The sequence below is a fragment of the Pongo abelii genome, chromosome 5, assembly GCF_028885655.2.
Source record: "Pongo abelii isolate AG06213 chromosome 5, NHGRI_mPonAbe1-v2.0_pri, whole genome shotgun sequence".
Taxonomy (NCBI): domain Eukaryota; kingdom Metazoa; phylum Chordata; class Mammalia; order Primates; family Hominidae; genus Pongo; species Pongo abelii.
Genome location: NC_071990.2, coordinates 115,439,587 through 115,463,369, shown reverse-complemented (window position 1 = coordinate 115,463,369; position 23,783 = coordinate 115,439,587). Strand labels below are relative to the sequence as shown.

Below are 23,783 nucleotides of genomic sequence, written 5' to 3'. Positions count from 1 at the left end.
ACTGATTATCTTAAGAAAATTAGAGTTCAACTTTGGAGTGGGGATAAATCCACCCAACAAACCACCTACAGGGTTCAGAAAGGGATAGGAAGTCTAGAAGCTTTCATATTATGGGGAGAATTAAATGCCAGGTTAAGGACCTTGGACTTTGTATTACACCATTCTTGCATTGCTATAAAGAAATACCTGAGACTGGGTAACTTATAAAGAAGAGAGAGGCTTAACTGGTTCATAGTTCTTCAGGCTTTTCCAGAAGCATGGTGCTGGCATCTGCTGGGTTTCTAGGGAGGCCTCAGGAAGCTTACAGTCATGGCAGAAGGCAATGGCACCAGGCACATCACATGGTGAAAGCAGGAGCAACCTTTTTAAAAGCTCGAAGATCTTGGTTTTTGGCTTATTCAGCTGATGACTGATGGTGCTATTTACAAAATGAGAGCACTGGAAGAAGGCTGTGTTTAAGAGGAAGGTTTTTATGGGTTCAGTTATAAACCCATAAGAGATGCCACACACTTTTAAATGACCATACCTCATGAGAACTATCACAAGAACAGTACCAAGGGGATGGTGCTAAAACCATTTATGAGAAACCCACCCCCATGATCCAGTCACCTCCCACCAGGCCCCACCTCCAACATTGGGGATTACAGTTCACCATAGGATTTGGGCAGGAACAAATATACAAACTACGTCAAACTTAATTCAATAGACAAAGAGAGCTCTTTTGTTTTGAACAGAATAGGGATCCAATGAGATCAGTGCTTTAAGAAGTAAGTCTTAGGGGCCAGGTACGGTGGCTCGAGCCTGTAATCCCAGCACTTTGGGAGGCTGAGGTGGGCGGATCATGAGGTTAGGAGTTTGAAACCAGCCTGGCCAACATGGTGAAACCCTGTTGTATTTTGTACTAAAAATACAAAAAAAATTAGCCGGGTATGGTGGTGTGTGCCTGTAATCCCAGCTACTCGGGAGGATGAGGCAGGAGAATCACTTGAACCCAGAAGATGGGGGTTGCAGTGAGCCAAGACCATGCCATTGCACTCCAGCCTGGGGTGGGACTCCGTCTCAAAAAAAAAAAAAAAAAAAAAAAAAAAGAAGTAAGTCTTAAGGCAATTACAGAACATACTATAGCATCTAAGAAAAACGAAAAAGAGAAATCTGTCAAAGAGTCTCTGCCAATACTTTAGGAAAAAGATGGTGAAAGCCTGAACTGTAGTTAAGGAAGAAATATATATGAAAGGAAGATAGTAGTGAAGTGCTAAATGTGAAAAATATTTCAGTAAAAAAGAATCCACAAGACTTCGTGAGATAAGAATAATGAACTTTGAGGGGAAGCTTCAGTCTCTCACTGAGATTTTGAGTAATGTCATAACTTTGTCACCGAGGCAAAAATGAGAGTCTTCCTTTTTCCTGCTATAATACTGGACCCTCTTCTTCCAAACCAAGCCCTGCGCTAGGCTTTCCATTCCATTCCATTCCATTCTGTTTTAATTCATTACCGTCATCTCCTGTCCCATTATTCCCCACATGCCCAACTCTCCTAGGAGTCAAAAAAAAAAAAAAAAAAAAAGGCAAGTTCCAGCCTCTGTCAGAATGAAGGCTATTTTTGACTCTACATCATGAAACCTTCCCCTTATTGGAGTTAAACAGTAGCTATCATTGCAACCGTTTCAGTGGCACTTACTTTTTAACACATTTTTTTGTACATTTCATCAACCAGAAATGCCTCTATCAGCAAGAAACCGACAACTGAATGGTTTACACAAGTAGAATTTCAGGGAAAGCCGTTAGTGCTATTGGTTAAGCTGCTCATCCTTCACAGGCCCTATATCTTTGTGTTTCTCTGGACTTCCATTGTCTTTTACATCATGGGGACAAGACAGCTGCTCTATCCCCAAAGCATCATGTCGTCATTCAAGGCAAGCAAATGTGTGAAAGAGAGAGGAGAAGCAGGAATCTATTTATCAATAAAGCAATATTCTGGCAGGATTTCTTACCCAGCATACTTCTTATAGCTTATGAGCCCAAATGGGGAGCCAAAATGGGGTCACAGACCACTCTTAGCATGAAGGAAGAATCAGAAAGTGAACACTTGATTTTCTGTTCTCTATTTGTGAGATGTATAGCAAGAAAGAAGAGAGTTGGGCGCGGTGGTTGGCCGAGCAATAGAATCTTCTCTGAGAACTATTGTTATACAGTGTACTCTGGGTTTGCATGTGTGTATGCTCTTGTCATCTTAGTTTTGACCACGTATTTATCTGTACATTTCATTTCCTCTGTTCTTTAGGAGAGTACTTGCATGGTTGATTACCAATTTTAAAAATAGATGTTTTCTTCTCTTTTTCTATCAACCACTACCAACTTCTGTTTAACTCATCCAACAAAGATTCTAGAATTTTGATTTTTCTTGAATAGGCAACACATTTTGACTAAAAAGAATATTTTCTTGTTTATACCTAATTATCTTGGCAAGTACTATCCATGTGAAAGGAAATATAGCAAAATTACCAGATGATTCCATGGGGATTTAGTTAAAGTATCCCATTTTATCTTTTACGGGAGTAATAGAGTCTCATGTAAAGAAATATTTCCAAGAGACCTCATCAACCTGACTTAGAAATTCAGCTGCAAAATGTAGCACCTGCATATCAAAAATAAAATTAGTAATGATATCACTTGATGCAATGTGCAGAAAAAAATAGTCAATTAAAGCAATAGGAATTCAACCAGAATGCTCTGCAGGCAGCATCATGTAATTCTGACTTCACAATGACATGAAATTTTAAATGACAACTGTGCTAAATCAGGGAGCAGCAAACCCAGGCCAAGTTTAAATTTAGTAACACTGAAAATATCTTTCTCCATAGCAGATTCTCTATGAATTACAGGTGACCGACCACTTCTTTTTCTGTTCTGTTTAGAGATAATCAGATACTCACTGTCTTCAGCATTGGTGTCTTCTATTCTCAACGGCATTTCTGGTGGCCACCCCAGGAGTCTCCTTGACCTGTTTTAAGACCCTTGGAAATTAAGGAGAGAATCCACCACATATATTCCTTTGAAAGTTGCCACCATATATGTTCAAAAATTGCTGAATGAGCACAAGGATTTGAAGGTAAGTGAATTTAGGGGGTAACACACATATTTGCATAACTCTTAATGGCATCAGAAGTAATTATATATTTTAATAAAATATAAGAAAGAAAAAGAAACTATTAAATGTAGGAAAACTATCCATGTATGTGTAGTTCCACAGCAAAAAGGGGAAATAAATAAAACATAATGTTTAAAAATTGTTATCTGTCATGTAAATGTAAATACAAGAAGGGCAGAGTAGAAACCTTGATATTTGAGAATCAGTATCACATTACAAAGCATTAACATACTGTGGTTCTCAAAGTTTAATGTGCATAGGAGTCACATGAAATTGGGAGGAGGGATCCTTAAAATGCTAATCCCTGGGGATATTTCACAGAAACATAGATCCACCAGGAATGGGATGTGGCGTAAGAATGTGTATTTTTACATTTACCCACTCACAAGTGATCCTGATGCCTGTGAGTCTGAGGCCTTTGAGAAACACTGAAAGTGACATTCAATACAATCTACTTCCCATTTTCAAACCTTATGCTAAACCTGAGCTTTTATGTTGGTTGTTTCCTATAGTCATACGAATAAATAAGGAAGGGATAATTTTGTTACAGAAGTGCTAAATTGATGCTCTCTTTTTGACTCCCCTAATTTGAGTTATTCGTTTTTAAAGTTCAGTATGATAAGCTAATTCCTAGGTGTCACTGTCTCTCTTTCAGAGTGATAGCCCTGTCGTTGCTCTCTGTAGGTGTTGCTCTGTTTCGTGTAATGTTTCAATTACTTAGATATTTAGGGTTATTGTATCTAATTATAAGAAATTTCTAAAAGATGAAAATAAAGAGTTATTACTAGGTTTGGCTAAGTATTTCTAAATTTTGAGGATTGTATCTTTTTCTCTTCATTTTGAAAGCTCAGCCTTAGATTTTAAAAGAACAAATCTGCTTAATACCTCTTTCCATTACTTTTTTTCTTAGCAAATAAGAACTTATAAATCATGTGATACATTTATGTAAGGTTACATGTACATTTGGTGAATATCACTTTATTGTATTTCTGTTTCCTATATGTCTTTTAGCAACTTCATTTTTATAATTTGTAATTATAAGTTTACAAAAGGTTTTTTTATTCCATTGAAAGTGTTTAGTAGGGACATATTCAGATCTTAAATTGTGATGATTTTTTAAAAGTTCAATAAGATATTATTTTTATAGTGAAGACTGAAGTTTTTAATCAAAATCCTTTTATTGAATTTCAGCCTTATAGACATTTTTTGTCTCTATTAGTCTTTGTGTATACTTGTTCACATTATGTAGAATTTTTTATCCATAACGTATCAAAAGGCAACAATAAACCTTTCATCAAAAAGAAGTATATCTTAATAGTGCCAATTAACACATATTAGCTATTAGTTTTACATGTAGAGAATTGAATATGGTCATTTGCATAAAATAATAGAGTACTTTTTTCAAGTAATCAAAATTAAAAATTTGCAGTATTGGATTAACTATAATAATGAAGTTTCACATGCACTTGTTATTAGAATTGTGCTCAGTAGTAAGATTGTCATACCTGAACATAGCCTAAATTTGTAGTTCACAAGTTTATCATTGGATAAAATCTCCAAATAAAATTTCATAAAGCTTTTAGTGTAAATCATCTGCAACATTTCAATTTCAGGGAAACATACCTTTACTTATCTCTCTCTTTCTTTCTTTTTTTCTTATTACTTATTTTTTCTGGAAAAAGGAACAGGTAGAGAAAGAATGAATTGTGTCTTGAAGTGAATCATGTTCATTATCATTGCTGTATTTATCAGACTATGTTTTTAAGTTGCAATTTCTTAAAGAAAACTTACAATGTCGTTTCAGGGAACCTAAGCAAGACAGTCTCAATATGCAGGAAGTAAAACATGCAACAAAAGAATAAATTACAGAAACTTTATAGAATCATAGAAACATAAAGTTTTAGAGCAGAAATGGACCATTTTGATCTTCTAGTCTCTCCCCTCATGTATAATCACATTTTCTCTTCATATGAAAGTCTCATATAAAAGTCTCTTCATATAAAAGTTTCTCATATAAAAGTCTAACACAATGAGTAGTAAACAACAATCTGGTTAGGGATGACATCAACAAAGGGAAGTTAAGTGGGTGTTTTTCAATAATGATTTCTTTTTTTTTAATTAATTATTATTATACTTTAGGTTTTAGGGTACATGTGCGCAGTGTGTAGGTTAGTTAACATATGTATACATGTGCCATGCCGGTGCACTGCACTCACTAACTCCTCATCTAGCATTAGGTATATCTCCCAATGCCATCCCTCCCCCATCTCCCCACCCCACAACAGTCCCCAGAGTGTGATGATCCCCTTCCTGTGTCCATGTGTTCTCATTGTTCAGTTCCCACCTATGAGTGAGAATATGCGGTGTTTGGTTTTTTGTTCTTGCGATAGTTTACTGAGAATGATGACTTCCAATTTCACCCATGTCCCTACAAAGGACATGAACTCATCATTTTTGATGGCTGCATAGTATTCCATGGTGTATATGTGCCACATTTTCTTAATCCAGTCTATCATTGTTGGACATTTGGGTTGGTTCCAAGTCTTTGCTATTGTGAATAATGCCGCAATAAACATACGTGTGCATGTGTCTTTATAGCAGCATGATTTATAGTCCTTTGGGTATATACCCAGTAATGGGATGGCTGGGTCAAATGGAATTTCTAGTTCTAGATCCCTGAGGAATCGCCACACTGACTTCCACAAGGGTTGAACTAGTTTACAGTCCCACCAACAGTGTAAAAGTGTTCCTATTTCTCCACATCCTCTCCAGCACCTGTTGTTTCCTGACTTTTTAATGATTGCCATTCTAACTGGTGTGAGATGGTATCTCATTGTGGTTTTGATTTGCATTTCTCTGATGGCCAGTGATGGTGAGCATTTTTCCATGTGTTTTTTGGCTGCATAAATGTCTTCTTTTGAGAAGTGTCTGTTCATGTCCTTTGCCCACTTTTTGATGGGGTTGTTTGTTTTTTTCTTGTAAATTTGTTTGAGTTCATTGTAGATTCTGGATATTAGCCCTTTGTCAGATGAGTAGGTTGCGAAAATTTTCTCCCATTGTGTAGGTTGCCTGTTCACCCTGATGGTAGTTTCTTTTGCTGTGCAGAAGCTCTTCAGTTTAATTAGATCCCATTTGTCAATTTTGGCTTTTGTTGCCATTGCTTTTGGTGTTTTAGACATGAAGTCCTTGCCCATGCCTATGTCCTGAATGGTAATGCCTAGGTTTTCTTGTAGGGTTTTTATGGTTTTAGGTCTAACGTTTAAGTCTTTAGTCCATCTTGAATTAATTTTTGTATAAGGTGTAAGGAAGGGATCCAGTTTCAGCTTTCTACATATGGCTAGCCAGTTTTCCCAGCACCATTTATTAAATAGGGAATCCTTTCCCCATTGCTTGTTTTTCTCGGGTTTGTCAAAAATCAGATAGTTGTAGATATGCGGCATTATTTCTTAGGGCTCTGTTCTGTTCCATTGATCTATATCTCTGTTTTGGTACCAGTACCATGCTGTTTTGGTTACTGTAGCCTTGTAGTATAGTTTGAAGTCAGGTAGTGTGATGCCTCCAGCTTTGTTCTTTTGGCTTAGGATTGACTTGGCGATGCGGGCTCTTTTTTGGTTCCGTATGAACTTTAAAGTAGTTTTTTCCAATTCTATGAAGAAAGTCATTGGTAGCTTGATGGGGATGGCATTGAATCTATAAATTACCTTGGGCAGTATGGCCATTTTGACGATATTGATTCTTCCTACCCATGAGCATGGAATGTTCTTCCATTTGTTTGTATCCTCTTTTATTTCCTTGTGCAGTGGTTTGTAGTTCTCCTTGAAGAGGTCCTTCATGTCTCTTGTAAGTTGGATTCCTAGGTATTTTATTCTCTTTGAAGCAATTGTGAATGGGAATTCACTCATGATTTGGATTTCTTCAGTAAGAAAACTATGGGGAAATTTTTCCTCCAAGATGAAGATTGAAGATTTATAGATACCGAGGTACTTAAAATTGAATTTAAAATAATTTGTGTCCCATTAGATTAAAATAATTTTTAGATACAATTCTTCATTTGTGGAATATTGTAGTGGTACGAAATTCTCCATGTTTTCTTCTTCATTACACACTGATAATTTCAAATTATGACAGTTAATTCCTTGGAAAGATTCTTTATTTCTTGTATCAAATAAGACAATGTACTTTCAAGAATTCTCTAACTATAATAGTTTGTTCCATTTGGAGGATAATGTTATATGTTTGGTTACATTAGTGTTAATATGTCTTTGTTTTTTAATTCTCTGGTGTAACATACGGTTAGTTTCACCATTATTACAACCAGCTGCGGTTGGCCTATGATTTTGTTCATTCTGTCTGAATCCAAAGTAATTAGCTCTTTAGTTTAATGACAATATTTGTTAATGGGTTTTTAGGGCCAAATTCTGCTGTTTGAGAGTGGGTGGTATATTTGAAGATAAAATCTGGCCCTTATGTTGTAAGCATAAGCTGTGTAATTTTACTTCAAGATGATGGTTTACAGAGTTTGGGGTAGGAAAACTAAATGTGCATTTGTCTGAAGTTTCTCATTTTCAAGAAGCAGAAAATAAAAGTGACAGTTTATGTAGATGAACAGCAAACCCACTGAAAGTTCCCTGATACAGCTATCCTGCATGTGTTATTCTATAGCTAGAATATGGAACACAATGACAATTATCAAACAGACTTTAGATACATTCTTTTATGTGACAGGACACATACTGAGTTTTTTAAGTGCAGTGCAACAGTTTTGATCATTGTATTTTAGAAGGACTTAGTGAAGTGGAAAGAATCCTTGCCTGGGAGTCACTGGGGTTCAAAGTCTGACTCAGCTTCCTAGCAGCGGCATGACCCTAAGAAAATATCTTCACCTTTGCCTGAACCTGTTTCTTCATCCTAAAATAAGACTTTTACACCAGATGATCCCACAGGGTCTTTCTGGCTCTAAAATGATGAGTCTAACTTGCTTTAAAAGAGCCCTATAAAAGGATGGTAGGGAAGACGCAATGACTTGAGCTGACTGAACAAACAAAACAGCAAATATACTACTAGAAGGTACATGGGGATATTTTGGCCTTACAAACTTTCCTTCAATGCCTTGTTACTTTTATCCTGGAGTAGAGAAATATTTGAAGGGTTTTATGTAGAAGAGACTATAGGTCATGCTATTGGAAGTTTCAAGAAGATGAATTTTGGCAAAATTTGAAAAAACTTCCAAAACTAGTAACAGTTGAGATACCCAACAATGAATAGGATGCCATCGTAGATAATGAATTCACCATCCCTTATGGTACCAAAGGTTTTATGACCTGCCAAACTGCCCTTCAAGGTGTAAAGGCTAGAGGCAAATTTTCTGAACATACATACTGGAACTTAGGAAATACTGTTATCAAGAGTCCATCTTGAAACAACCATTAGCAACTATTAGAGCCCTTCTTGAAGCAACTATTATCTATCCAGCCATTAAGTGACTATAGAAATTACTGCAAAAAAACTGATTGCAAGCATTGAATATTTAACTCTGGCACTAAATCTAAGATAAATATGGAGATTAGGGTGACGTAATGGAACATAAAAGTATAATGTCCTGACAATGTAAAACTAAAACAACTAACAAAAATTAGGAAAGACACAACAGAAAGAAGTTGGTGTATACATATATATATTATATAAAATAAGTTATTTGATTACTTTATTCTCAATATCAAGGAATCAATGAATATTTTTTAAACTCACAATCAAACTATAGAAGTATAAGCAGATTTAAGAGTACAAAAAAAGATACTAAAGGGGCTATTGTTATTGCCCAGAAATAGCTGGTAAAAAATGGGAGGAGAGAGAGAACTTTTCCTATCATACATAATAGGAAAATAGTAAACATTCTAAAGAGATAAATGATCAAGGTTATGAGATTATAGAAATGATATAATTTATTATGTGAACCTATAAACATTATGAGTTAGAAGAAAATTTATATTTTTGAAGTTACCCAAAATAGACCATATCATGAAAGATTTTCTCAAACCCTTTGTGACAGTATGTTTCTGTCATGTCTTTCACATCAATAACTATAAAAAATACACTTATTTCTTTAAAATATTTTCAAATTGTATTGTAGCGTAAAACCTAATTCTAAGTTATACAAGTATACAACCAATAGAAGCTAATTCAAAACTTTGAAAATGAAAGGATAGGCAAAAGTGTACTGGGAAAATGCTATCTAAAGAAATTAGGAATTAAAAATCTTAGTATCAGAAAACATAAAATTTCAGGGCCCAAAAGCATTTACTAACACAAAAGAGGGACTCTATAATAAATGCTGATGGGTATAATACATAATGAAGGTATATGATCATGAATAAGTAATAGCTTTAAGAGCTACCATAGAAGTTTGTTCAGCAAATAAACTTCTGAAAACATCCCAAGAAATAAAAATAGCCCATTTTTTGGGTGGTAGACTAAGTTTAAAAATTCAACTCCTGTATTATGAAGCCAAATATTTATATTGAAGTTTATTTTCAAGACAAAATATTTCTATATCAAAGATAATTAAAACTACTCATTAACCAAAAATTAGGTAGTTAACCAGTCACAAAATTTTTTTCATTATCAACAAAAAGAGGTTCCATGTAGCTTCTCTTTTTGAAAAGAAAGCAAGGAAGCTTCCAGTAAGGCTGTAAATGTATGCATAAAACTTTTTTGATTTGAAGAAAAATGGAATGTTTGGACTCTCCCTACCCTAAACAGCTATTCTAAACAGCAGGATATAATTCCAGAGTTTCTGCAGTCAAGAGGTTTCTGCTGAGCAGAAATTCTTGTTCAATTTAGGAATACAGATGATAATAATTTTCCTATCCTTCTCACAGCAGGTTTCCTGCCTTCATTTTGCAGACTCCTAAGCTCAGTTAAAAACAAATAGGGAACTTCAGTTCCAGGTAACACATTCTTCAAACATAGTCCCATTAACCCAACTTAGTTATCATGCAAAGCCACTTAGCTTCACTAGTGAAATGGAATACAGTTGAACTGCCTTTCTAATGTAATACCCATTTGTGATAAATGCAAAGTGGTTTATGATGGCAAATTTTGTAGAGCATGAAAACTTATGAGAAAAGAAGCTTATATTTTCTAACCTAAAATTATGAAGAAATGTCATATATGTTGGCATGGGATACTCCTATTAAAATGAAAAAATATTCAAAAATGAAAATTTAACACTTGGCCTTTATTATATATACCTCAGCAAAAAAAAATTAAATCAAACTATTATATTTCACCGTAACATTTTTCCTGCCTTGTACATTCTTTCTAATTTAAATGAATTTTCTCTAGTTTAATTTATTTCCTTCTACTAGATCTCAACCACGTGGCCCAAAATTTCCTTACGTTGTTTAGGAAAGTAAAGATTGCTCAAATACATCTTTTGTCTGCTGATACAAGAATAATCTTTTCTGTATAAATGCAACTTAAACTATCTAAACCACACATTACTACAGAGTAGGTCAGTAAGACATTGGACTTATCCTTCAAATGAGTAAATTCTAGATGATAGTTTCCTCAAGTTAGCTAAAATCATATTTGATAAGATGAGTGTTGTAGCTAACATTTTACAGCCACAAACCATTCTATCTTCATTCCTTGCTCAGGTAACTCACTTTGTTCTTCCATTCCTTACTGTTCCTTCACGAGCAGGATACATATACACTGTGCCATAGCAACCATATTTCTATCATGCCTCATCAACATTGCCAAATTTAATGACTGATTTTAATAACAGAAAAAGTTTCCAGCCAAGCTCAATATGAACTTTATAAATGATAGTGGCTTGATATGAGTGTTCTGATGCAGGAGAGATGTGCATTGTACAGTGATTTCAGCTGAGAATCAAGACCCATTCGTATATACATTGCAATTCAATGCATTCTTCATTTCTTCATTCATTCAACAAGCATTTGGTTAATAACTACTTTGTGGTAGGCTGTTCTAAGACTCGAGATACATCGTTGAATGAAGCAGACGAAAAGCTCTATTTTCATGGCCTTGTTGAGGCATGGCAGGCAATAAAAAACAATTATAACAAGTAAATGAATTATGTGGCATTATGGACTACAATAAGGTATAAAAGAAAGAAAACCTAAATAAAACATAAAATGGATAAGAAACAATATGACAAGATATGAGATGTGAGATCGGATCCTATACTTTGTTCCAGTTCTTCTGGCTGATGTTTTTCAATGTTCATTCTTGTTGTCTTAAAATCAGAATATGTGAATTAGATTTGGAGAGTGGAGTCTTTATTAAATGAGTGTTGCGCAAATTTTCTTTGTTTAATGATCAGCTTCTCTACATTGATATTCGTACTTGAGATACTTACAAGCTCTCCCCAAGCAATACTGTGGGATTTCCAAAAGGGTCAAACAATGAAGAATATTAAATTTAAATTTATTTTCTTTTTCCTGATAGTTTAGAACCCATGGAATAATTTTAAATTATTATAGTATCACTATAACTGTAATTCTTGTCAGTGATGTTAAGCAAAGCCTAATTAGTTCAAAAAGACGCAAACATCAGGTAAGAGTATGTTAACTTTTAGAATCTACCCGGATTTTAAAGGTGTGTCATTATGGAACCATTAGATAAAATTCTTACTTGATTATCAGAAAAATGAGGACTGAACTTTAAATTTGAATATATATTTTTATATATTTTATGTATCTTTTTAAAATTATCCATTTTATAGGTACTTTTCAGTAACATTTAGTAAATTTAGAACCCATGGAATAATTTTAAACTATTATAGTATCACTATAACTGTAATCCTGGTCAGTGATGTTAAGCAAAGCCTAATTAGTTCAAAAAGATTCAAATGTCAGGTAAGAGTATGTTAACTTTTAGAATTTACCTTGATTTTGAAGGTACGTCATTATGGAACCATTAGAAAAAATTGTTACTTGATTATCAGAAAAATGAGGACTGAACTTTAAATTTGAATACATATTTTTATGTACTATATGTATTTTTTAATCACCTATAGTAATTTTTATAGGTAATTTTATTAAAATGTAGGTAATTATAGTAAAATGATGCCACTTTTAGACTTATTTTTATGTTAATTACCATGTAAATTCTTACCTACCAATCCTGTAGCATCACAGACTGATTGAGCTGGAAGTAATTTCAGAATTTCTAGTCCAACTGCCTTTGTTTGACAGGTGTGAAAACTGAGTTCCAGAGAGGGAAAGTAATTTGTCCAGGTTAGATGGTGTGTGCAAGTCCCTGTGCCAGTTAATAGTAGAACTGAGTTGGAAAGGAAACCTATTCTTTTAAATCCCAACCTAGTATGTTTTTTAGTAATTGACTCTACTTGAGATTTTTCATTGCCTATTATCAAAATAATGTTTCCCTTAAAATTAAGGAGAATTGACCATATCTTTGCATTTCTTAAAGTTATCTAATTATTGAGTGTGCCTAAGCTCCCTGAAATAGCCTCAGTTGTTTAAAAACCTCTTCAGCACAACGGGAATTAGACTTAAAAAAAAATGAGAATGATCTTATCTACAGCCACACCACCCTGAACGTGTCCAATCTCATCAGATCTCAGAAGCTAAGCAGGGTCAGAGCTGGTTAGTATTTGGACAGAAGAATGATCTCTGGAGATTTTTTTTTCTTTGAAAAATAAATGAAATTATTTATGAAGCCATGAAATGACTTACCATGTATTTATCAATATATGGCACAAATAAAATACCACTGTATTATTTTTCAATGAATTATGAAAGAAGAAAATACTAAGTAGTAAAGTGCTGAGCTTAGAAAACAACTTAAGTAACATCTGTGCCCTGGGTTCCTCAGAGTCCTTAGGAAGTGATACAGAGTCATTTGAAAACTCTGAACCCTCATATGGGAAAATTACATAACTCACTGGAAAATTTCAGTAGATTTAATAGAGCAGAGAAGTAATATATTCAAAACACAAAGAAAAGTATAAAAGACTGTCTGCTAAGCCTAGGGAGTTTCATATGCAAAAAATTAAATAATTAAAGCAATATCAGTTATTTTCAAAGACAGTTCTGAGTTTAAGCATTATAATACATCATAAAAAATTATGCATTTGGTGCTTATAAATGGATTCTAAATTTCCTTGAAATGAAAGATAAAACCATGGCTTTATATAATGGCAAAACGAGGCTTTCTCATTGCACAGAATAGAATTTTCATATGTATTTCCAGGCATACCATTTATTAAACCAATATAATTTAAATTGTAAGTAAATTTAAAAATGTGTATAACATTAGAGACAGGGCTCTAAATGATTTGATAAAGAATGATTATGGAAGAAGCTTTAAACACCTAAAGTCCTGAAGACTTAATAAGTACTTTATGAACTTTTCAAGGTTTTCATGGTTTTTCTGGTAGTGAATGAAATAGAAAAATAAATAATTCAACCAGCTTTTACTTTGGTTGTTGTACATTTGTAAATCACATAAAATTAAGAAGCTAAAAACTGGATCTTCTACCTATTCCAATACACATGGTACCATTCAATTAAAGTCTTCTATTGATAAGTAAAGCTCATTGAAAAATCACAGTTTAAAACTACCTTTGATTCTTATTAATGTGATGCCCAATTATTAGCATTCTCACATTAGGCATTTTAGACTGTTTATTATTTTCAATAATAACAAAAAATGCTTAAAAAATACAAAGCTAATATATTTCAGATTACCAATGAAAGAAAAACTGTGAAAATAACTAATTTATGCTTATTTTTGATGGCCTGAATTCATTTTGTCTGAAGCCCTTAGTGATGTCCTTGGAAATGTTTATCTCTCTCCTTTCCCTGTACCCCTTCCCCCATGAATATGTATGTGATTTAGAAGGCAACATTTTTTTGCATATTCTTTTCCCAAAGGAACTTTATTTTTCATTTTTAATCACTTCATAGTTGAATTGTCCTCTGATCAACAAGGGGATTGGTGGGCCACACGTCCCCTCTACGTAAACCTATGTGGTCCAAGAGTGTTGTATTTTGCCTCTTGGGCTGAGTAAAATCGAACCTACCTTTGCCTTTCATTGTTTTTTCACACATTATGTAAATTGGCAAGAATAAAAATAATGTGATTGGAAGTACAGCTTGACAGACAATATAGTGTAATATAATATCCAAACACTTATGAGGTAGCAATAGTGCCTTGGGGCACCACATTTATTGTGAATGAGGATTTGCATTTACACATTTTTCTCTACGGTTTAGATTTCATACTAAATCGCTGTGGGAAAGTAGAACTGTTTTTAAAACATTCTGCTTAACCACTCTACGGGTAACAAAGAAATGCCAAATCCAGTTTCAATCTAATTTGGGAAGTAAAGTACAGAGGCACAAGAAGTCACATTACACAAGAGTTAATAATAAATAGAAATTTCTGTATGGACTGACATGACCATTATAAATTATCCTTCCATATTTCATATCTAAATAAATTCAGTGTGTGCAGAAGTTTAAGCAAAAAAAAAAATAGATTTAAAAAGTTTTATTCATGATTTAACAGCAAGAGTATATTTCTAATGATTTAGACTTTGGACACAAAAAAGTGACATGTTTGATTCTGAACAGGGATCAAATAATACAACTCTGATTCTAGGCCTACTCAGGGCATGGCATTTTTCATTTCTTTAGGCTATGCTGTTTAAATACCAGCTGTTAAATACCAGTTCACTCCCAGCTCATCATAAAACCACATCATTCCTTCGAAACCTTGCACCTACTGATGAGCTTAGTAAGCTTTCAACTAAGTTTTTCAGTTTTCCAAAAGAAGCAAAATTTTTAACGTTGAGGTTTTGAGTGTTGTTCAGTTTCTGAAGAGAATTATTCACACCAATATATGTTTGTGTAAATATCAAAGACCTTTGTCATTGAAACCGCAACTGCTTAGTTGTTCAGGTAACAAAATGAAAGCATTCTTTTCCATTTTGTTTTGCACCTTAGCACTGAGAGTCGTCACTTATAGGAAACAATGTATTTAAATTTGTATGTAGACCGGGCACGGTGGCTCACGCCTGTAATCCCAGCACTTTGGGAGGCCAAGGTGGGCAGATCATCTGAGGTCAGGAGTTTGAGACCAGCCTGGCCAACATGATGAAACCCTGTCTCTTCTAAAAATACAAAACTTAACTGGGCATGGTAGCAGGCACCTGTAATCCCAGCTACTCAGGAGGCTGAGGCAGGAGAATCACTTGAACCTGGGAGGTGGAGGTTGCAGTGAGCCGAGATCATGCCACTGCCCTCCAGCCTGGGTGACAGAGCGAGACTCTGTCTCAAAAAAAAAAAAAAAAAGAAAAAGAAAAGAAAAGAAGAAATACATATATAGTTTAATGTTTGTTAGAATCATACAAGATGGTAACTTAAATATTTAGGCTAACACTAAACTCATTTTAATGCAAGGAGAGTGAGGGAAGTGAGTCCTACTTTTTCCGGGTTAGTGGTAGAGCCATCTGTGGCTGAGTTTTCTGATAACATACAAGGCAGTATAGAATAGTGATTATGAATGTGAGCTCTGGAATCAGATGGCCTAAATTCAAGTCCCCACTTCTGCTACTTACTAGCTGCGTGACCTTGGACGCCTTCAGTTTGCTAAGTCTCAATTTCCTCATCTGTAACATGCAGATGATAACATTGCCAACATCTTAGGACTATTGGAGTTAAAAGAGATGTACTTTACATTGTAAACTACATTGTAAGGCTCAGTAGATATAGGCTGTTCTCATTTGTGCTATTCCAAATGGTCTTTCTTGTTATCCCAAAACTGAAATCTTGCCATGAACACTTTGAACTCCGATTGCTGCTTCATTTTCATTGTTTTCATTGACTTGAAAATGAAGAAACTGTTAATATACAACTTTATATAATTATATAACTATATATGAATAGTATATACATATGCATATGCATATATTGAGTTGTGAAAATATTCAAGTGAGATTGTTTAATAGAATATTTTATTCTCAGTATAGTGGTTGCTTTAAACCTGCAGCTTTGGAAAAGGATTTAAATGGCAATCTAATGACTTTGTCATCATAACCACATAAAAGATCTGGCAAGATATGTAAATTTGGCCATATGGGCATGGTTGGCAAGACCTTTGAGTTGAAATTGAACTCACCCAACAAGTTGTTTCATCAAAACATTGCCTGGAAATGTTTTTATCTTACTACATGGTGGTTGGCTTTCTAGCTAAACCTGTCAGTAAATGGAGAATGTGGCCAGTTACAATAGTATGAAGCAGGAGATTCAGTTCATCCAAATTGTTGAGCAGCTGGAGCAAGTGAGTCATGTTCAACTGACACTGGACAGCTGTCCGTCAGCTCATAATCATGAGAAGAGCTTTATGAAAAAGCAGCTGGCTTCAGCACTGCAGCATCATCGGAGAAATGCAACTGCCTGAAATAACCCAAACTTTCCTCCCATCCTTGTCTCCCTGAGAGAGCTTTAACCTACTGTGGGCAGCCATGAAATCCTTCCCCAACTAAAACCATGCAACCTTCCATCAAGGAAGGTATTCTTTAGGTGTCTGGCACTTTCAGTTTTCTTTTCCTTTTGTTTATTTTTTTTTAAGGAGGATGATTCTGTTCTCTATCTCTGGGTTTTTTTCCTGAAGGTTTTCTGAGTCAGAATAAGAAGTTCATCAGAAACCATTTTGATGGAATAAACTAGCATGGCTTCACACATTAGCTCATTCTCTAGTTCACTTTTTTCAACTTCCTGTAGATAGTAAAGCAACGAATATGCAATGAGAGGATATGTGTGTCTATATGTATGTCTACTGGAGTGTAAACATGTTGATGAGTGGAATTGTTCTTTTAGCAAAGATTAAAAGTATCACTAGAATGCCTCCTGATTGCCAGCAATGAAGCTTTGTTTACTATTTTGGGACCACAGAGTATAAAAAAAATTAACAGCCTGTATCATAACTGAAGGTGCATGCATTTATGATATGCCGGTTTTATTTGTGCATTGTTGCAATGGGCTTTGCCAGATTGCTGAGAAGAGACTGCTGCAAGTTAACAAGTCACAGGGCTGCCTGAATGATTTGATTTACTCCAGGGTCCAGCCAGTGCATTCAGCTTTATTTGTTAACCTAGCAGAACATTATTTATTAATGAGTTCTTCATGCTTTATTAAACCTAATGTCAAAACACGTCTCTGGGACCCTACTAGGCGTGTTTCCTCTTTGTGGTAAGGTCTTCCAAAGAAAATGAAAAATTATGCAGCAGAGCCCAATAAACCCAATAGATACCAGAGCAATAGCACCAATAGCAGAGCAGTTAAAACCCAATAGATACCAGTTCAATTGTCCTTGATCCTGTCAGATGGTATTTCTGAATCTTTGTGAAAGATCAGAATATGATGCAGTATGGAACTGAAATTAAAGAGTCCGCTCCTTCAGATGTCAGTAATTAGATCCCACCAAAATGAAACAAAGCTTCTGTGGCCCCAGAAGATGAGTGTACTCATCAGCGGGCCACAGCTAACAAATTCAACAAGAGGGGAAAAGTACAGATGCAGTCTGTACAACAGTAATGAGGAGGTATAGGCTTATGCAGATATCATAGTGATTTGAGATTGATAACAATGTGAAATAACTAAAGATAGCTGTGGCATAGGGGGAATGGACTCTATTCTGAATATACCACCGAGTCTGCTGGCATATAGCAGCAGGGGCCTGTGGGAAAGGAGAGGAAGCCTTGATGGCCAGGAGGACAACCAGTGGGTATGACAACATACAAAAGGCAAAAGGCATGGAACTGTCAGCTGAGGATTCTCCTGGCTTTCTGGGGGAGGGGTGGGACTTAATAGGGGCAGAAGGGTCATATCCATGGGGAAATCCAGGCAGCAGGGGGGTATAAAAGGGTAGGTGAGTGTTGACATCCTGGTTTAAGGCATCATGACATACTCATCAATCACTTGTAGGGAGAACCAGAAATGGAACCAGCCAGCGTTCAGGGTCCCATGCAAGAAGACTGGATTTCTCTGTCCTGAGTTTTTTGTTGCTGTTGTTTTTTGTTTGTTTGTTTGTTTGTTTGTTTTTGAGACACAGTCTCGCTCGGTTGCCCAGGCTGGAGTGCAGTGGCGTGATCTCGGCTCACTGGAAGCTCCGCCTCCCAGATTCACGCCATTCTCCTGCCTCAGCCTCTCGAGTAGCTGAGACTACAGGGGCCCGCCACCACGCCTGGCTAATTTTTTGTATTTTTAGTAGAGACGGGGTTTCACCATGTTAGCCAGGATGGTCTCGATCTCCTGACCTCGTGATCCGCCCGCCTTGGCCTCCCAAAGTGCTGGGATTACAGGCGTGAGCCACTGCACCTGGCCCTGAGTTTTTATCAGGAAACTACAGGACAGAAACTAAGGTTTAGAAATAATAGGGAGTAATTATCTCAGCAGTCTGTGCAAGTGTCCAGGACCTATCCCTGTCACAGGATACATGAGGTCTATTGGTAGTGAGGTCCAACAGCAAGTCATGCTAGATGCTGGGACTGAGGCTGTGTCTGCCCTTTCTACTGGCCACCAGGTTTCCATGTGCCATGATTAGCTTAAGAGTTGGAAGCATCAGTGATTCTTGTTCTGGGGCCTAGAGAAATTGGGCTCAGAAATAGTGTCTGAAAAGAGAGTTGTCTATTTTACAATTTTTCAGTCTTGCTCTCTACCTTTTGTAACAGCTTAAATTCTGTGTGGCATACAACTCAGTATTTAATTATGCAGATTTTGTTACTGTCCTTTCTAATTGTTTCTGACATGCAGTTAAGGAGTAATTATGAGCTCCTATCATGTGCTGGACACATTGGGAATTAAGAACGTGTCTCAATTACAAATCTTACGGGAAACTTACAACAGAGTAAGGAAATATACATGTCCAAATGTAAGGCTATTATAAGTTAAAAAGTTGTCAAGGTCATGAAAGAGTAAAAAAGGCTGGGGAACTGATACAGTTTGAAGGAGACTAAGGAGATGTGACAAATAAATGCAATGTGGGATCCTGAAGTGGCTCCTGGACGAGAAAAAGTACGTTGCTGGAAAAACTGGGGAAATTCAAATAAACTGGAATGTTTAGTTAAAAGTTATGCGAGATATTAACATTGGGAGAAGCTGGTTAAAGGGTATAACAGGAACTCTGCAACTTGTCTGTAAGTCTACATTTATTTCAAATTAAAAGTTTGAAAAGTGATAAATGCTATAGGGAAGATGCAGATGACTATCTTTGGATGTTCTGAGAAAGAAAGATTTACTGCAGTTGGCGAAATAAAGCTTCATAAAGAGGCAGTTAGATATCCAAAGGTAAGATAAGAGACATTTCCTGGGAGAGAAAACAGAGTGAATGAAGGCTTAAAATCAGGAAAAGGGAGAACTTCTCTAGGAAAGAAAAACAGAATAAGTAAAATGAAGAGCATTGTAGGCCTTGAGGAAGAACTTAAGATGCAATTTATAGGTAAAGAGAGAGGCGAGAACATGCAGGAAGATTAGTAAGCAATTTGATTTGCTAGAGTTCACCATATGTGAACTGAGACTGAGTGGGGATCAAAGATGGATTGGGGATTGTAGAGATAAAATTGTGAAAGATTTTGAATACCAAGTTAGGAGTTTTTCATGCCTCTCCTATGCAGCAAGATATCCCTGCATGTGTTTTACCTTGTCCTCTAGGAGACTGTGGATGGGTATGATAAAACTGGGATTGTATCTTATCTTGAGATACCTGGGGACAGGTATACAGGAGGAAATATCTTAAATTGTAATATTACAAAGAAAAGGGAGGAAGCTGCAGAGAATGCTTTAATCTGAAAGCCAGAAGACAATACTGTACCTGGGAGAAAGGTTAAAAGTGGTAACAGACAGGAGGAAAAGAAATACTAGACAGAGAAGGGCGGAGTCCCTGGTGAAGTCCACCCTCAAGTCTGGACCCACAGCCCAAAGTGAGAACATGCATTCCTGTTTTCCTGCCCAAATGTTGCCCTTTCCAAAACACAGCTTTGCCTGCCCTGCCCACCCCCCCGCCATCCTGTACCCATAAAAACCCCAGGCTCTACTGGCAGCAGAGCAGCAAAGAAGGAGAGAAGAGAAGAGAAGAGAAGAGAAGAGAAGCAGTAGCCAGATGTCAGAAAGAAGAAACAGCTTGACTCCAGAAGGATGGCTTGATGGCAGGACTTTGAAGAAGGGTTCAACCAGGGATGGCTGAACTCCAGGGGAAGGCCACATTCCCAATCCATCCCCTTTCTAGCTCCCCATCCCGCTGAGAGCCACTTTCTTTTTTTTTTTTTTAACTAATTTATTATTATTATTATACTTTAGGTTTTAGGGTACATGTGCGCAATGTGCAGGTTAGTTACATATGTATACATGTGCCATGCTGGTGTGCTGCACCCACTAACTCGTCATCTAGCATTAGGTATATCTCCCAATGCTATCCCTCCCCCCTCCCCCCACCCCACAACAGTCCCCAGAGTGTGATGTTCTCCTTCCTGTGTCCATGTGTTCTCATTGTTCAATTTGCACCTATGAGTGAGAATATGCGGTGTTTGGTTTTTTGTTCTTGCGATAGTTTACTGAGAATGATGATTTCCAATTTCATCCATGTCCCTACAAAGGACATGAACTCATCATTTTTTATGGCTGCATAGTATTCCATGGTGTATATGTGCCACATTTTCTTAATCCAGTCTATCATTGTTGGACATTTGAGTTGGTTCCAAGTCTTTGCTATTGTGAATAATGCTGCAATAAACATACGTGTGCATGTGTCTTTATAGCAGCATGATTTATAGTCCTTTGGGTATATACCCAGTAATGGGATGGCTGGGTCAAATGGTACTTCTAGTTCTAGATCCCTGAGGAATCGCCACACTGACTTCCACAATGGTTGAACTAGTTTACAGTCCCACCAACAGTGTAAAAGTGTTCCTATTTCTCCAAAATTCAAGACTTAAACGTTAGACCTAAAACCATAAAAACCCTAGAAGAAAACCTAAGCATTACCATTCAGGACATAGGCATGGGCAAGGACTTCATGTCTAAAACACCAAAAGCAATGGCAACAAAAGCCAAAATTGACAAATGGTATCTAATTAAACTAAAGAGCTTCTTCACAGCAAAAGAAACTACCATCAGAGTGAACAGGCAACCTACAAAATGGGAGAAAATTTTCACAACCTACTCATCTGACAAAGGGCTAATATCCAGTCTACAGTGAACTCAAACAAATTTACAAGAGAAAAACAAACAACCCCATCAAAAAGTGGGCGAAGGACATGAACAGACACTTCTCAAAAGAAGACATTTATGCAGCCAAAAAACACATGAAAAAATGCTCACCATCACTGGCCATCAGAGAAATGCAAATCAAAACCACAATGAGATACCATCTCACACCAGTTAGAATGAGAGCCACTTTCATCGGCAATAAAATCCTCTGCATTTACCATCTTCAATTCATTCGTGTGACCTGATTCTTCCTGTATGCTGAACGAGAGCTCAGGATACAGAGGGAGGGCTGTCACATTGAGCTGTTAAACACTTAAGCCATTTGCAGACAGCAAAGCTAAAAGTCCTGTCAGCACCCAGAAGCACTTGACCCAGCCCCTGCATCCACTCACCTGCATTCTCCCCCTCCCATGAGGGGTTGAGGGCTGCAGGCTGAGTACACAAACCACCCCTTTCTTGAGTCCCTCGAAGGGGTCAAGGGAGCTATCCCATTTCAAAAGAACTTACTAACTAGAATGAAGGCTCTTACTAACCTACTGAAACAGGCAAGTTAAGAGTGTTGTAAACACAGGCAATATATTTAGAGTTAACTGCTTTAAATGTTTTCAAGAGATAAAATGGAGAGAGATTTCTTTGATAGAATTGCAAAAGTAAATATGTCTAAGTTAAAAAGAGGACTATTAAAATGCTAAATAATACTGGGAATTATCTAAATATATAAAAGCATTTATGGTCTAATTAATGCTTTTTTTAGTAGGGAATAGTAAACTGCAACTGATGTTTTGTTTTCTCCACCAGGATCTATAGAATATGAATGTTGACATCATGGTGTTAGGGTTCAAAAGGAGGAGTGATAAATTGGAGGGGTGCTCATTACTCTGGGGCAGCAAGTGAGAAAAGAGCAATGAAATGTCAACATCACCATGTATCCATGCATCTCCCAACTGAGTGGTAGAAGCTCTCCATAGAGAAAATATATTAGGAATTTGGAATATCCATCATCACTATGACTACAACTTTGCAGAAGGCCAGCCTGCCCTCGTTGAAGAAAGCTCTGTGTATCCTAGAGAGGAGACTCCCTGTGGTGATAATGATCCTATTAACTCCCAGTCAGTGTCTACTAAGGAGCCTGGTTATAAGTGAACAGCATTATCTGTTAGCAAGCAGGGACTCCATTAACACAAACCCCTTTAATCGGGGATCCAGGAGAGGCCGTTATAGACCACACCCACAGCCATGCTTGAAATATTGGACTCTGGTTGCCAGTTCTCACAAAATCATTCCAAAGTGTGACAATATGTCTTTCTATCATATTTCTCATGTGATTGCAGAACAATGTGGGGCACATAACATGTGCACATGTTATGTTACTTGAGGATATTTTTCCCAGTCATTATATTTTAGCCATTAGCAATTACCTTACATGATCTTTCAATAATTCCAAAGCTTCTGAGTATTCAGAGTCTATTTTGAATTCTATTTGATTCTTCTTGCTTAGTCTGTTATGCCAAGTATTTTGTGTTCCACTACAGTATCATAAGTGGAATCAATTTTCTGGTCCTTCTGTGTAATTCAGGAATATATTAATGAAAGCTGATTTTAACACATTTTTCCCTGACATATATAAAGTTAAATGCTTGTCTTAGTAAATGGAGTCTTTATATTAATAGAATATGGCATAATTTTAGGAAATATATTCATGAGTCTCATAAAAAATTCCTAAAGTTACTAAAAAGAAAAATCATTTATATAGCCATCATATAAAATGTTTGTATAATTTTATCTTTAATTTTATTATTGTGAAATGGCTTTTAGAATGAGTCATAGGAACCAGTGGCTGTCTGGAAATAAAACTTATAGATGTCATGAAACTGAGGAATAACTCACACAATGGAAGTTAGGATCAAGACTCAGAAAGATCTGTATTGTCTACAAAACTGGGCTAAATCTGAGGAAATAAGATGAAATGGAAATAAATGTAAAGTCCCGTTCTCCAATTAAAAATTTAAAAAGTAAATTGGGAGGAACTTAGAAAGAAAAACATATATGAAAGATTCTGGGCATTCATTTAATAATTAACTCAGTTTAAGTTAGAGATGTGATGTAATTGCCTAAAAGCTCATATGATTTTAGATTATGTTTGTAATAAGAATGTGTCCAGCATGACAACCTGTCTTATTCTAGGTTGGTCACACCTGCAGCCATGCCTAAAATAGTACATTATGTTTTGAAAGCTGCACTTTACTAAAGCAGAGACAAAATGTGTTCAGAGTACCACACCTAGGATTATAAAAGGGTTGAGGAGTAAGCTGAAGGAATGGGAACCTTTAGCTTGGAGGAGGTAAGATATAGTGGGGGACTGAAAACTGTCTTCA

At 36.2% G+C, this 23,783-nt stretch overlaps 1 protein-coding gene and 1 long non-coding RNA gene across 3 annotated transcripts in view; one reads left to right on the top strand and one right to left on the bottom strand.

Moving 5' to 3' along the window:
• Positions 1-23,783, bottom strand: part of LOC129060042 (uncharacterized) — a 219,674-nt gene that overhangs the window by 30,634 nt on the left and 165,257 nt on the right. The gene's annotated exons all lie outside the window — the stretch shown is intronic.
• Positions 3,022-23,783, top strand: part of HS3ST5 (heparan sulfate-glucosamine 3-sulfotransferase 5) — a 181,200-nt gene continuing 160,438 nt past the window's right edge. For both annotated transcript variants that reach the window (XM_054558056.2, XM_054558060.2), the window contains exon 1: positions 3,022-3,109. The gene's annotated coding sequence lies outside the window, so the exon portion shown is untranslated. The remainder of the gene's footprint in view (positions 3,110-23,783) is intronic.